This window comes from Scyliorhinus canicula, chromosome 2 (assembly GCF_902713615.1).
Source record: "Scyliorhinus canicula chromosome 2, sScyCan1.1, whole genome shotgun sequence".
Lineage (NCBI taxonomy): Eukaryota > Metazoa > Chordata > Chondrichthyes > Carcharhiniformes > Scyliorhinidae > Scyliorhinus > Scyliorhinus canicula.
Genome location: NC_052147.1, coordinates 149,290,877 through 149,305,235, shown reverse-complemented (window position 1 = coordinate 149,305,235; position 14,359 = coordinate 149,290,877).

Genomic DNA, 14,359 nt, shown 5'->3' with positions numbered 1-14,359 from the left:
TGCCAGTAGAAACAAGTTTCTCCTTATTTGTTCCTCCATCAAAGTCCCTTCCTTCACAATTTTAAATCCTCTGTTAAGTCTTCCCCCTAACTTTCCCTGTTCCAAAGAGAATCATTTCAGCTTTTTTCTCGCTTCAGATAACTGAAGTGCCTTAACTTGGTAATTTTGAAGAGGCTAACTTTAAAAAGTCTCAACTTATTGTACGTTGCAGATGGACACAGTGTAGTTGTGCGTAAATGTGAATAATTTAACTTAAAGGAATTTTAATCAGACTTCACAAAGGAATCATCAAAATCTGGAAACCATTTGAATGCAAGCTGGGTTCTGTTGTGATGAGCTGTTCATATGTTTAACAAAAGACATGTTGCCACAACAAAATGTTGCAATTAGAATCACTACAAATTTGAGTAGTCATTTTATTTCATCAATGGAACACTTTTTGCAGCTGAATTGCTGGGAATAGTTTTGTATCTGACTGACACTCGTCCAATACTCATCTGCACTGTTGCACAATTAGGTGCCCATTCAACAACCACATTTTTAAGCTAAAAGCTTCACCACCCCACCCCTTCTAACTGCAGACTGAAAACCGAATGGCCGATAACAGCGCCAAGTCCAGCAGCAGTGGAAATCCAGTTTCTCCTATATTGATAAGTGGTTGCAATTAGCCAGTCACATTGCTTGCTGATGCCATCACTTCCTATTCTCAGTCCAACTGTTCAGTAATGGAGGAGTACTTTTGATAATGGAACAATACATGTGGGTAAATGATTTTATGAACGCGCTTTACAGGAAAGGAAAATGTAAACCCATTTTGACAGCTTGAGTCATTGGACAGAAATGTTAAATAATTGGCAGAAATATTAAATAATTTCTCTTTGGTGTCTTACCAGGAAAATAGAGCAGTTGGATATGACGGTGATGAGATGAGTAAAGAAATAAGTATTTAAAATAAAAAAGGGAATATGTTAAATAAACTAATCAAATGCAAAGAGGATAAAACCCCAGGTCTGGTGAATTACATCCAGACATTTTTTTAAACTTTTTGTTATAAACTTAAGAGTACCCAATTAATTTTGTCCAATTAAGGGGCAATTTAGCGTGGCCAGCCACCTACCCTGCACATCTTTGGTTTGTGGGGGCAAATCTCTTGCAAACATGGGGAGAATGTGCAAACTCCACACGGACAGTGACCCAGATCGGGATCGAACCTGGGACCGTGGCGCTGTAAGGCAGCAGTGCTAACCCACTGTGCCACCGTGCTGCCCACATCCAGGCATTTAAAAGAATCTTGTGAAGAGATCGCACAGAAATTACTACAACATTTAACTTGTTAGAAAATGGTGTAGTGTTAGAGGACAGGTGGATAGCTAATGTAATTCCTATGTTTAAGAAGGGGAATAGCACATCCCTGCGAAATTAATGACTTCACATCAGTGGCAGGAAAAAAAATGGAATCTACACAAATGAAGAGAATGGAAGAGCATCTAGAAATGTAATCATGCATAGTCAGCAGGCAATCTTGCTTGACCAACATTATTGATTTTTTTGAGGAGGTGGCAGAGAGAGTAGGCACTGGTAATGTAGTAGATGTCATTTATCTGGATTTGCTTCAGGATGCAGCATGTTATTATGAGGTTCCTCATAACCGACTATTGAATAAAGTCAGATTGTGAAGTTACAAGTTACAGAAAGGATTACTCGCTGGCTGCAAGACAAAAAGCAAGCGAGTGGGAGTGAAGAGCAGTTACTTGTGGCAGAAGATGGGAAGTGGTATTCCACAAGGATCCGTGCTGGGACCACTGCTGTATTTGGATTTAGGAATTGAGAACAAGTGGCAGTATGATGTGAGTATTCTCATTGCTGCACGCTTTTCAGTACTGTCCAGACAAACAAATATTTTTACAAGAAATTTGCACAATGAGAAAGTACCACCAACCAATGTTGTGCTGAGCAATGGACTGAAGAGATAAAGTACGAAGAACACCGTTTGCTGTTTCTGTGCAGTGTTCCGAGACAAGGAAATTGAATGGGAAGCATTGCCCAGTGGAGAAGCGATCTTTTTATCCCATGCTTTTGGGTGTAATGAGGTGACTCCTGAGTGCTTTGTTTTTTTTTTAGAAAATAGGAGCAGGAGGCCATTTGGTCCTTCGAGCCTGCTTCAACATTCATGATGGAGCCCACCATCATGGGGCTGATGATGCCCACCCACCACCCCATATCCTTTGATTACCATCACCCTAAATGCCATGTCGAACATCTTCTTGAAAGCAATAGAAACATAGAACCCCTATAGCATCTCATATTATTGTAATCCCCAACAAAGAAAAATTTGAAATGGATAAATTTTTACTTCTAAGGAAAAAAGGACTTGCATTACATCTCATTTTTCATTATCGCCTTGCGTCTCAAAATGCTTTTGAGCCAACCTTTTCACAGAATCACAGAATAATGCAGTGCAGAAGAGGCCCTTTGGCCCATCGAGTCTGCACCAACGCATGAAAAACCTGACCTGCCTACCTAATCCTATTTGCCAGCCCTTGGCCCAGAGCCTTGAATGTCATGATGTGCCAAGTGCTAATCCAGGTACTTTTTAAAGGATGTGAGGCAAGCCGCGTTTACCACCCTCCCAGGCAGTGCATTCCAGACCACCGCCACCCTCTGGGTAAAAAGGTTTTCCCTCAAATCCCCTTCCTGCCCCATACCTTGATCTTGTGTCTCCTCTTGACTGACCCTTCAACTAAGGGGAAAAGCTTGCTCCCTAACTGCTCTGTCCACGCCCCTCATAATCTTTTACACCTTGATTAGATCACCCTTCCGTCTTCTCTGCTCCAGCGAAAACTCCCCAAGCCTATCTAATCTCTCTTCATAACTTAAATGTTCCATCCCAGGCAACATCTGGTGAACCACCTCTTCCCCCTTCAGTGCAATCACATCCTTCCTATAATGTCTTCCTGTAATGTGGCGACCAGACTTGCACACAATACTCCAGCTGTAATGTGGCTACTAGGGGATTTTCACAGTATCTTCATCGCAGTGTTGATGTAAGCCATTAATAAAGATGATTATTATTATTAGCTGGGACCTCACCAAAGTTCTATACAGCTCCAATATGACCTCCCTGCTTTTGTAATCTATGCCTCGATTGATAAAGGCAAGTGTCCCGTATGCCTTTTTCACCACCCTATTAACCCACCCTCCTACCGTCAGAAATCCACAGACAAACCACCAAGGTCCATATATAATCCCTACCCCTCTGTTATTGAACCATGGCTACTGTTGTAATTTAGAAAAATTGGGCTGTTTGCCCTTCCATCCCCCTCCCTTCTATTACTTTGGATATGTTTTGAGAGCTTTCTGTTCAGGAAAACTAAACCAGTATTCCAAGTTTATAACTACGACCAATGATAAGTGCGCAGTTCTTTTCCATCCAATTTCTATTGGCTTCATAAGTTTGTCCATGTTTCAAGTTCTGATAGTTAATGAGAAGCTGTTTTCACTGCTGGGATCAGGGAGGGCCAGTGGCAAGAGGACACTGATTTAAGGTCATTGTCGCAAGAACTGGGGGAAAGATGTAAATTTCTTTACGCAGCAAGTAATTATGACCTGATATATTATCTCAAAGGTTGGTGGAAGCAGATTCAGTAAAGTAATATAAAAACTGAAAATGCTGGGTAAACTCAGTCTGGCAGCATGTGTGGAGAGAAACAAGGTTAACATTTTGCATCTAAATAAACCCTTCCACAGTGAAGTAATATCTTTCAAAAGGGAATTACACTTTAACAGGAAAGATTTGCAGGACTATTGGGAAAGAGTTGTGTGTATGTGGGAGATTAATTGGGTTAGCTCTATCAAAGAGATGGCAGGGATTCAATGGACTGAGTGGTCATCTTGGGTGCTGCATAGTTGTTCAGATTATTCTTTCATTTAGCTAGATGTAGAGCAACCACTATAATTTTACATCACGGTAATCACGTCAGGCGTGGTGCTGTGTAATGTTGTAATACCTCCTTTGTATTTATGAGTAGGGCATTGAATCATAGAATCTACAGTGCAGAAGGTGGCCATTCGGCCCATCGTGTCTGCACCGGCCCTTGGAAAGAGCACCCCACCCAAGGCCACCCCTATACCCATAACCCAGTAACCCCACTTAACCTTTTTGGACACTAATGACAATTTAGCATGGCCAATCCACCTAACCTGCACATCTTTTGACTGTGGGAGGAAACCGGAGCACCCGGAGGAAACCCACGCAGACACTATGAGAATGTGCACACTCCGCACAGACAGTGACTCAAGCCAGGAATCGAACCTGGGACCCTGGAGCTGTGAAGCAACTGTGCAATCACTGTTCTACCGTGCTGAGTTGTTCTCTGTTCCATGCTCTGTGCTGGGTGACCAAAATCGCATAGAGCAGAGATTTTAATTTTCTGTCGTGCATCAGCTATCCACATTGGCCGCACAATTGTAAGGATGCGGTTTAGAGATGTCCATGAGCTTCATGAGAGGTCGAAACCAGGGACCTTCTGTGTTAGGTCTTTGATGAGGTGTTTTTTTCCTGACTTCTTGTGAGGACCATTTGCTTTTCTCAAACTTATTGAGGGTTGAAATCACATTGCCTGAGGTTGTGTGCATCGGTCGAAAAGCGCTTTGGTGATTTGAAGTGCTGGTGAGGGAGGTTGGTGAGGTGAGGTCCTGTGGATGGGCAGGTGTTTGTTTGCCTCAATTCACTGAGCTTCTCGGAAGGTCGCTGCATCGCAGGAGGATTGAGCGGTATGCACAATCTGCCAGCACAGGTAACCAGGGTGTTGGGGTCAACCTGAGGGTTCCAGTGATGCATCTCATTGCCATGTTCAGTTGAACATCAGCCAGTCGAGTGTGGTTGCTCAGAGTCCGTGATGGCAGATGGCAGCCTTCACATGACCCACTCTGTTAGGTGAAAAATCGCAACAAATGTGTCAACCTGGTGACCAGTCAATGATCTCTCTGCCTTCAGAGCTATAAAGACGATCTCTGAATGTTACTTTCTCACAGAGCTGCTGCTGGACCTTTGTCTCTTGTCCAGTGTTGGAGAATGGCTCTACGGAAAGGTTCTGCACCATCTTGCTGCAATATAAAAGAGTCAGTGCAGTGCGATGATCCGCCCACTCTAAGGAGGGCTGAGATATTTTGGTTGTGGCAGAAACTTCCGGTCTTGTAGGGTTAAGGTATGCGGCATTTACGAACCAATGGCTGAGCTGGTTTCATGTGTTTGGTGCAACTGGATATTGTTCTGTTCATGTTCTAATGGAGAAGGAGCTGATTGATTGGGAATTGACTTTTCTGGTTAATGAACGGTAACTAACACAGCAGTGTTTCATTAGGTGTAATGCTACACTTGGTGTTTTGTTAATTCTCTCCTCACAGTACGACTTTGATTGACTTATCTCTGTAGCTATAGTCCAGTTGAAGCTTTGTGTATGCTTTTTCCCCACATTGACCGCTGCATTTTTACCTGCGCTCCAAGGTCAAAGTTAGTATATTCTGACATTTCTAATATGGGTCCTTTTCTTGTGCTCTTGTGAGATATTTGGGTGACATATTCACGTTTGATTGTTGTTGGTTTTTAGATTAATAAAATATCAGGGTCCAGATACTGCTTGCACACGCATAGTTATTCTTGACGTCAGTTTCTGAAAACTTACCCAGAGACACTGCGATCTTCCAGGTCAGTTAAGTATATGGTATGTTAATGGGCTAATTCTCCAGGGAACATGAGTTACAATTCCACCGGTTGAGAATGTGAACGCAATTTTGTTTTTAAGAAATCTAGACAGGTTGGTGAATCAGGTGGTGTTCGTTGTGTCACGAATGCGCTTCAGGGAAAAGAAAAAAAACCTTTTATTTCATTGATCCAGAACACTGGGGTAACGTTCCTTCTGAGGGATCTTTGCACCCGTCTGAGAGCAGACAGGGGCCTCAGTTTAATGTCACATCCAAATGATGGCATCTCCACAATGAAGCAGGTCCTTCAGAGCTGCCTATAGTGTCGTACGGACCTTTGCTCATTTCAATTGGAATTTGAATCCACAGCATTTCTGATTTGGGTGATTTTATGCCATCGAGCTAGGCCGATTGCCAGGGAACCTGCTATCCTTACCTGGTTTTGACCTGTGTGCGACTCCAGTCCAATACTAAACCTGGTTGAGCCTTATCTCCCCTCTGAAATAACTAAGTTAGTCACCATGTTGATTTATGAGAGTCTGGCTTGTAATTAAAGGTCTAATCAAATCCCAACAGCCAAAAATACCATGATTCTGCAATATACAGCACAATAAAGGAAACGAAGTTTGATGTGATCCCCACCCTTCTAAAATGTAAATCAGTCGCAGTGCTAGTTACTGTATTTCAGGATCCATAAAGAGTGATTCAGCACTATTCCTGGCCGTAATCATCAACATTGTCCAGGGTACTCGTTGAGCTGACTAAGTTTGACAGTTGCAGAAATACCTGCGGCAATGATTATTCTATCTCAAAGGCACATAGGAGACGGCAAAAAAATTATTTATGAGATTTACACCAGAACTGAGAATTTATATCTATCAGGAAAGACCAATCGGGCTTGGGGATATTTTCTCTGGAAAGGAAAAACCGAGAGGTGACCTGATGGGTGTCTTCAGATCTTGAACGGGTATGATAGCGTGGGCATGGAGAAGATGCTTCCATTTTTGATGAGATCAGAGCAAAAGACGATAATAGAAGATAGTCACCAGTCGAGAAAGGAATTTCGAAAGAAAAGCTTTTACTACGAGTTGTTTGACTTTGGAATGGGTCACCACAAGGAATAGTTGAGCTAATAGATTCCGTCAGTGTGAAGCTAGATAAGCAAACAAGGGGAAAAAGGAATAGAAGGATATGCCAATAGGCCGGATGAAGGAGGCTGGGAGGTGGCTTGTCTGTGCATAAACCTTTGGGGCTGAAAGGGCTGTTTCCATGCTGTAAAAACTTGAACATTATGCTATTTGTTTTGCATTTCCTTTGCTCAGTAGAAGCATCCAGTTAAATCATTTTCCCATGTTCAGAATGTCAAAAATTACACCTTAATTTCTGAGGGTCAGGTCTGTTGCCAGACACACTGGCCTGCTGGTTTTCGAATATACCTATTTGAGAGATTCGGTGCTCAACAATGGAAGCCCAGATATTGTCAGCATCAAGTACTTCCAGGTCGGGTAAAACACAGCAAGTGTCAAATTTTCTGACGAGGTGAAGACCATGTGCTACCGTTTGACTTTTTATCTCCATCGCCCACAATAGAAATCCTCAATGGGATTGGCCATTGGTTGTATTAAGAACAACCAAAAACTGGAAAATTGGATTAGCTTTTTTAAATTCATTCTTGGGATGTGGGCGTTGCTGGCTGGGCAGCATTTGTTGCCCATCTCTAATTGCCGTTCAACTGAGTGGCTTGCTAGGCCATTTCAGTGGGGGGCAGTTAAGAGTCAACCACATTGTTGTGTGGGCCTGAAGTCACATGTAGCCTGACCGGGTAAGGACGGCAGATTTCCTTCCCTGAAGGACATTAGTGAACCAGATGGGTTTTTGCGACAATCCCTTCCAATGCCAGATTTTTATTGAATTCAAATTTCACCACTGTCATTGTGGGATTCGAACTTGGACCCCAGAGCATTACCCTGGATCACTCATCCAATGACAATACCACTACACCACCCCGCCTCCCCTGAGCTGCCTCACATAATTTCTTAACTCGTGTGGTGGCTAAGCTGGTTAACAAACTGCACACATTAAGTAAGGCCCACAGTGTAATTAATAATAGCCTGTGGAGCATTAGCTTAGCCTGTCTAGAGCAATGGTGGAGGTTCTTAAATTCTTGATAAGCAAGAGCGTGAAAGGTTTACAAGGGTAGGTGGGACTGTGGAGTTGAGGGTAGAATCAGAACAGCTATGATCTTTCTGAATGGCCGAGCAGGCTCAAGGGGCTGAGTGACCTCATCTAACTCTTACTTTGAATGTTCATATGATATGACAATTTTGCACCTGTCAGCAGTTGTATCATTGCTATCCATTAGTCATGATGGGAAGTGTCCCCATGAAGATACGATGGACTTGACTCCCTTGCCAAAGTTCTGTGGTTCATTGTTCAAGTGAGAGTGTCAACATTGTGATAACCATAGGGAGGAAGTCAATGCCAGTCTCCCAGCAAGGAATCTATCTTGTGGGATGGTGGATAAAATTTGTTCGTTTTTTAAAAAATCAACAGTCAAGTGGGGAGGGTCTGTTTTTATACGTCCTTTAATTGCACTCCCAGTTTATGCTAGTGATTCAACATATGAACCTTTGACTTGCTTATTCTGGCTACTAATTTTACTTGCTCTGGCTACTAATTTATTTTATTTGATCAAAGATGATGTGTAGAGATGAGAGTAGAATCAAATTATTCTCATGACTGTGTCGTGGATCACAAGTGTATTTGAAAAAATGTGGCATTGGCGTGAAAGTTTCTGGCTAAGCCTGGAGCTCTTTGTGCTGGGGAGTTCTGCTTGCCTTGTGGAACAGTGTTAATCAGAAATTTCTGGCATAAAGACTGAATAAATTTCACCAGCGATTTTGATTTGATTTCATTTGATTTGACAAGAGTCTGTACCCATGGTCTGACTGATAATTGTTACAGTTCGCTCAGTTGCCACCAGGCCTGGTTGCTTTAGATTGAATGCAAACTTTGTTACTGTTGCTGACAGAATTTCAAAATTTTTAGCTTCAGGAAAGATGCCAACTGTCCTCAGTGGTTTCTGAGCCCCTACATAATCTGTCTTCCTGTTACAAAGTTGAATATTCACCATAGAAACTAGCTGCAAAGACCAAAGCATAATCATCAGTCTAAAGGCAGAGGCAGCAACGTGATCAAATTGGGGGTGAGGTCTGTCTTTGATTTCTAAATATGAAAAGCATATGAGGCTTGCGTAGTCATGAAACATGCCACTATTTCGCACACAATCACATTTTGTCTTACAACCACTTTCCAATGGTATTACTTGCTCATAGGTTGTTTAGAGCTTGGAGTGTGACCTTTGCTGTTTGTCCTGGTCATGCTTTTTAATACCTCTGGCAGATTTGACACCCTACTACTGCAAATCAATTACTCTGTTGTGCTCCCTTAAGATATGGCTGCAACTCACCGACTGTTATTTAAGCCTCACGCATGTTATGGGCCAGAGTTTAGAGAACCCCAAAATGTAGGTTAGGTGGATTGGCCATGATAAATTGCCCTTAGTGTCCAAAATTGCCCTTAGTGTTGGGTGGGGTTACTGGGTTATGGGGATAGGGTGGAGGTGTTAACCTTGGGTAGAGTGCTCTTTCCAGGAGCCGGTGCAGACTCGATGGGCCGAATGGCCTCCTTCTGCACTGTAAATTCTATGTAAATCTATGTATCATGGAGTTCACCTGACCCACAACTTTGAATAGATTGTGGTATGGGGAGCACACGGCTCACTCTACAGGTGTGGTACAGCAGAAATGGAGAAGTAATTTTTAAAGCAAAACAATGTTTCTTCTGTGAACTCAAGTTCACTTTTTAAAACATACAGTGAACATCTTAGCAACCATCAATTCAAATATAACGCCCAGAAAATACAACACTAAGTAAACCTTAATAACTTCCCAAACACATCCAGAAGACAAAAGAAACACCTTTTAACAGAAACACATTAGGTTTACATTCACTACTGAGAACATTTATAATTCTGAATTTACCAAATGATCAAGAGATAGTCTTTTCATGGCAGAGAGATCAACAGTACACCTGCTTTGTCTGGCTTCAGCTCCAACACTGAAAACAAAACTAAAACACACCCTGCAGCAAACAGCCTAAAACAAAAGTAAAAAGATGACAGACAGCCCAGCTCCACCCACACTCTGACATCACTGCAGTAATAAATATCCATTTCTTAAAGGTACTCTCCCATGACACGTCCCCCAAGAAAAAAAAATAAACCATAAAGATTTTCATTTTTCACCTTCACTATCCTTTACGAAATGCACATAATAAATATACTTTTTTGTTTAAAAAAAAAACAACACGCGCAAACAGATATAATAATATAGTCCTTTTTTTTGTTCCTCCAACTGAAATCCTTCTCAATTGACAGTCTCTTTGATCAAGAAGGTCTCTGCACGATCCATCCATTTCTCTATGCCTCGGCATTTCTCTTTAAAGTCAGATACTTTAGTTCAATCTGATCACAGAGTCCCTTGTAATTTTGCAACACAGGAGCATTGGTTATCACAGCTTTCAGGCAGTCAAATGCCTCTTGAAACTCCACTGTCCACTGAAATTTTCGACATTTCTTCAGCAAGTCCATCAGTGGAGCAACCACGCTACAAAAAGTTTTCACCAATGTTCGATCAAATCCACTCATGCGAAGAAATCGCATTATTTCCCTTCGTCTTGAGGGTATCGGAAACTCCTCAAGGAAAGTGACTTGGGCCTTTCCAAATTCACTTTTGGCTAGGTTTACCACCAAACCTGCCTCCTGAAGTCGATCGAATAATTCCATCAGATGTTTTAAATGTTCTTTCCAAGTGTGGCTGAAAATTACCAGTTCGTTGATGTATACCGCACAATTGGGTAATCCGGAAATGACCGTTGAAATGTGGCTGGGGTGATTTTCATGCCAAATGGCATACATAACGTTGAATTGGTATATATTATCTGGAGTCACAAAAGCTGAAGTTTCCTTCGCCCTTTCAGATAAAGGTACCTGCCAGTAACCTTTAAGTAAATCCGGTTTGGAAATAAAAGCTGATTGTCCCACTTTCTCAACGCAATCCTCCAAACGTGGGATAGGATAAGAGTCCGTTCTTGTAACTGCATTAACCTTTCTATTTCCCACACACAACCGTTGGGTGCCATCTGGTTTAGGTACCATCACTATGGGTGAGCTCCATTGGCTGCAACCCACTTCAATTATGCCATTTTTCAGCATACTCTCAATCTCTGTTAACCTGTGCCAATTTTAAAGGATTAAGTCTATATGGATGTTGTTTAATTGGAACAGCATTTCCCACATCTACATCATGTATAGCCATTACAGTACTTCCAAATTTATCTCTACAAACTTGCCCATGTGATATCAATAACTCTTTCAGGTCAGTTTGTATTTCTTCTGGAAGGTAACTCAACAATTTATCCCAATTTTTAAGAACATCCTCGTTTTCCAATTTAATTTGAACCATGTCAAGTATGCCAGGTTTAACTCACTGGGCTAAATCGCTGGCTTTTAAAGCAGACCAAGCAGGCCAGCAGCACGGTTCGATTCCCGTGCCAGCCTCCCCGGACAGGCGCCGGAATGTGGCGACTAGGGGCTTTTCACAGTAACTTCATTGAAGCCTACTCGTGACAATAAGCGATTTTCATTTCATTTAATTCCAAGTCATCTGGATTTGGTTCATCTATTCGAGTTAGAATCATTAAAACCTCCTCCTTTTCCTCTCCTTGCCTTTCAAAGTACCTTTTAAGCATATTCATATGACACACGGTGAGTTTTCCTTCTATCTGGCGTTGTTACCACATAATTCACCTCACTTAATTTCCTTTCAATCTGATACGGTCCACAAAACCTAGCTTTTAAAGATTCACCTACCACTGGTAACAACACTAAAACTTTATCTCCACTGGTAAAACTACGAACTTTGGTTTTCTTGTCCGCTCATTTCATCACATTTCATTTGTGCAACTTTTAAATGTTGTCTAGCTAATTCACCTGCTCTATTTAATCGCTCACTAAAATTTGAAACACAATCCAATAATGTAAGTTTCGATTTCTCACTCACCAATTTTTCCTCAATCAGTTTGTGGTCCTCTTACCTCATGACCAAAAATTAATTCAAAAGGACTGAATGTGGTTGACTCATTAGGTGCATCCCTAATTACAAACAGTACGAATGGAATTCCTTTATCCCAATCCTCTGGATAATCTTGACAATAAGCCCTCAACATTGTCTTTAATGTCTGATGCCACCTTTCTAACGCTCCCTGCGATTCTGGATGGTATGCAGTTGATTTAAATTGTTTTATTCCTAAGATATCCATAACTTCTTTGAATAACCTTGAGGTTAAACTTGATCCTAGATCGGATTGTATTTCTGTGGGTAGTCCATATCGAGTAAAGAATTTAAGTAACTCCTCCACAATCTTTTTAGCTGTAATATTACATACTGGGATAGTCTCTGGAAACCTAGCAGACACATCCATTATAGTCAAAAGATATTGATTCCTACTTTTCGTTTTAGGAAACGGTCCTACGAAATCAATTAGGACCCTTGTAAAAGGTTCTTCAAATGCTGGAATGGGTATTACGCGTGCTGGTTGTATCACTCCTTGAGGTTTCCCTATCACTTGACATGTGTGACATGATTGACAAAATGTAACTACATCTTTATGTAGTTCAGGCTAATAAAATTGTTTCTGGATTTTAGCTCGAGTTTTCCTTATTCCCAAATGACCTCCCACTGGTTCCTCATGTGCAATCGCAACACCTCCTTTCTATACCCTACCGGCAATACTACTTGATGAACTTCTGCCCACTTTTCATCCGGCTGCATATGTAAAGGCCTCCATTTTCTCATTAAGCCATCACTTTTACGGTAATAACACTCTGGTATACACTCAGATTCCTCTTCCGTATATGCTTTCTGATACATCCGTCTTATTTCCACATCTTTCTGATGTAACTCCGCCAATTTTCCTGAACTAAAAATATCCACCTGTTCTTGATCTCAATCATCTGATCAAAAATCGTTTCTGATAATTGCACTTCAACTTCATCTTCATTCTTTGATTTCTCCTCTTGTCTTAACCTGTGACTTTGCAACCTTGTCGCTACACAATCTGGAAAAATCCCAGGATATTCGTCCTTCAACTTCAGTTGTCTGATTCTGCACTGGCTTATCAACCACAGTAGGCATCACTTCCACTTGCGATCCAGCTATATCATTATCCAAGATAAACTGTATTCCTGGACAAGATAGTTTTTCTATTACTCCTACTACCACTTCACCACTCTTAACTGGTCTTTCCAACCTTACCTTGTATAATTGAACACTGCTCCTCTCACCCTGAATTCCACATATTACCACCTTTTTTGGCAGCATTCTTCCCAAACTACATAACTCCTTATCTCTTACCATTAAAGATTAGCTAGCTCCCCGTATCTCTTAAAATTGTGACTTATTTACCTGCTCCTCCAGATACACATGAGTAAACTTTACCCAAACAAGTAAATTCTTTAAAAAGATCTGGCGCCTTCTTATCAGTCACCTCTTGATCAGGCTGCACTGTCTTTTGTACCTCCTTCACTTCACTTGGGATTTCCTTTACCACTTTAACAAACCCCACTGTCTTATCCTGTTTTACCACATCAGCCTTCCCTGTGCTTTTCTTCAATGAAAATTGCTTATTGTCACGAGTAGGCTTCAATTAAGTTACTGTGAAAAGCCCTTAGTCGCCACATTCCGCCGCCTGTCAACCACCAACACTGTGACTTTACATGGCCCAGTTTATTACAGGGAAACCAAGCTTTGATTTATTAACTAATTCATAATCATCTGCCATTTCTGCTGCTAATCTCATAGTTTTAACCCTCTTCTATTCCGCAGAGTTCTCACTACATCGGGTATTGAATTTTTAAACCCCTCCAAAAGTATAATTTCTCTGAGAGCTTCATATGTTTGGTCTATTTTCAAAACCCTTATCCACCTATCAAAATTACTCTGTTTGAGCCTTTCAAACTCCATGTATGTTTGACCAAATTATTTCCTTAAATTTCTAAACCTTTGTCTGTAGGCTTCAGGCACTAGTTCATATGCACCTGAGATGGATTTTTTCACCTCCTAATACGTCGCAGATACCTTCTCCGGTAGTGATGGAAACACTTCACTAGCCCTACCTACCAGCTTTGTTTGAATCAGTAATACCCACATGTCCTGTGGTAATTTCATTTGTTTAGCTACCTTCTCAAATGAAATGAAAAAGGCTTCCACCTCCTTCTCGTCAAATCTTGGCAATGCTTGGACATATTTAAATAGATCCCCACCAAGCCTTCGACTTTGATGCTCTTTCTCACTATCCTCATCACTATCATCCAACTGTATGCTTCCCTTTACGTCTGCCAGTTTTAACTGACTGTCATGGTTCATGGCCAAGGGCAGCACGGTGGCCTAGTGGTTAGCACAGCTGCCTCACGGCACTGAGGTCCCAGGTTCGATCCCGGCTCTGGGTCACTCTGTGTGGAATTTGCACATTCTCCCCGTGTCTGTGTGGGTTTTGCCCCCACATTGTGCAGAGTAGGTGGATTGGCCACACTAAA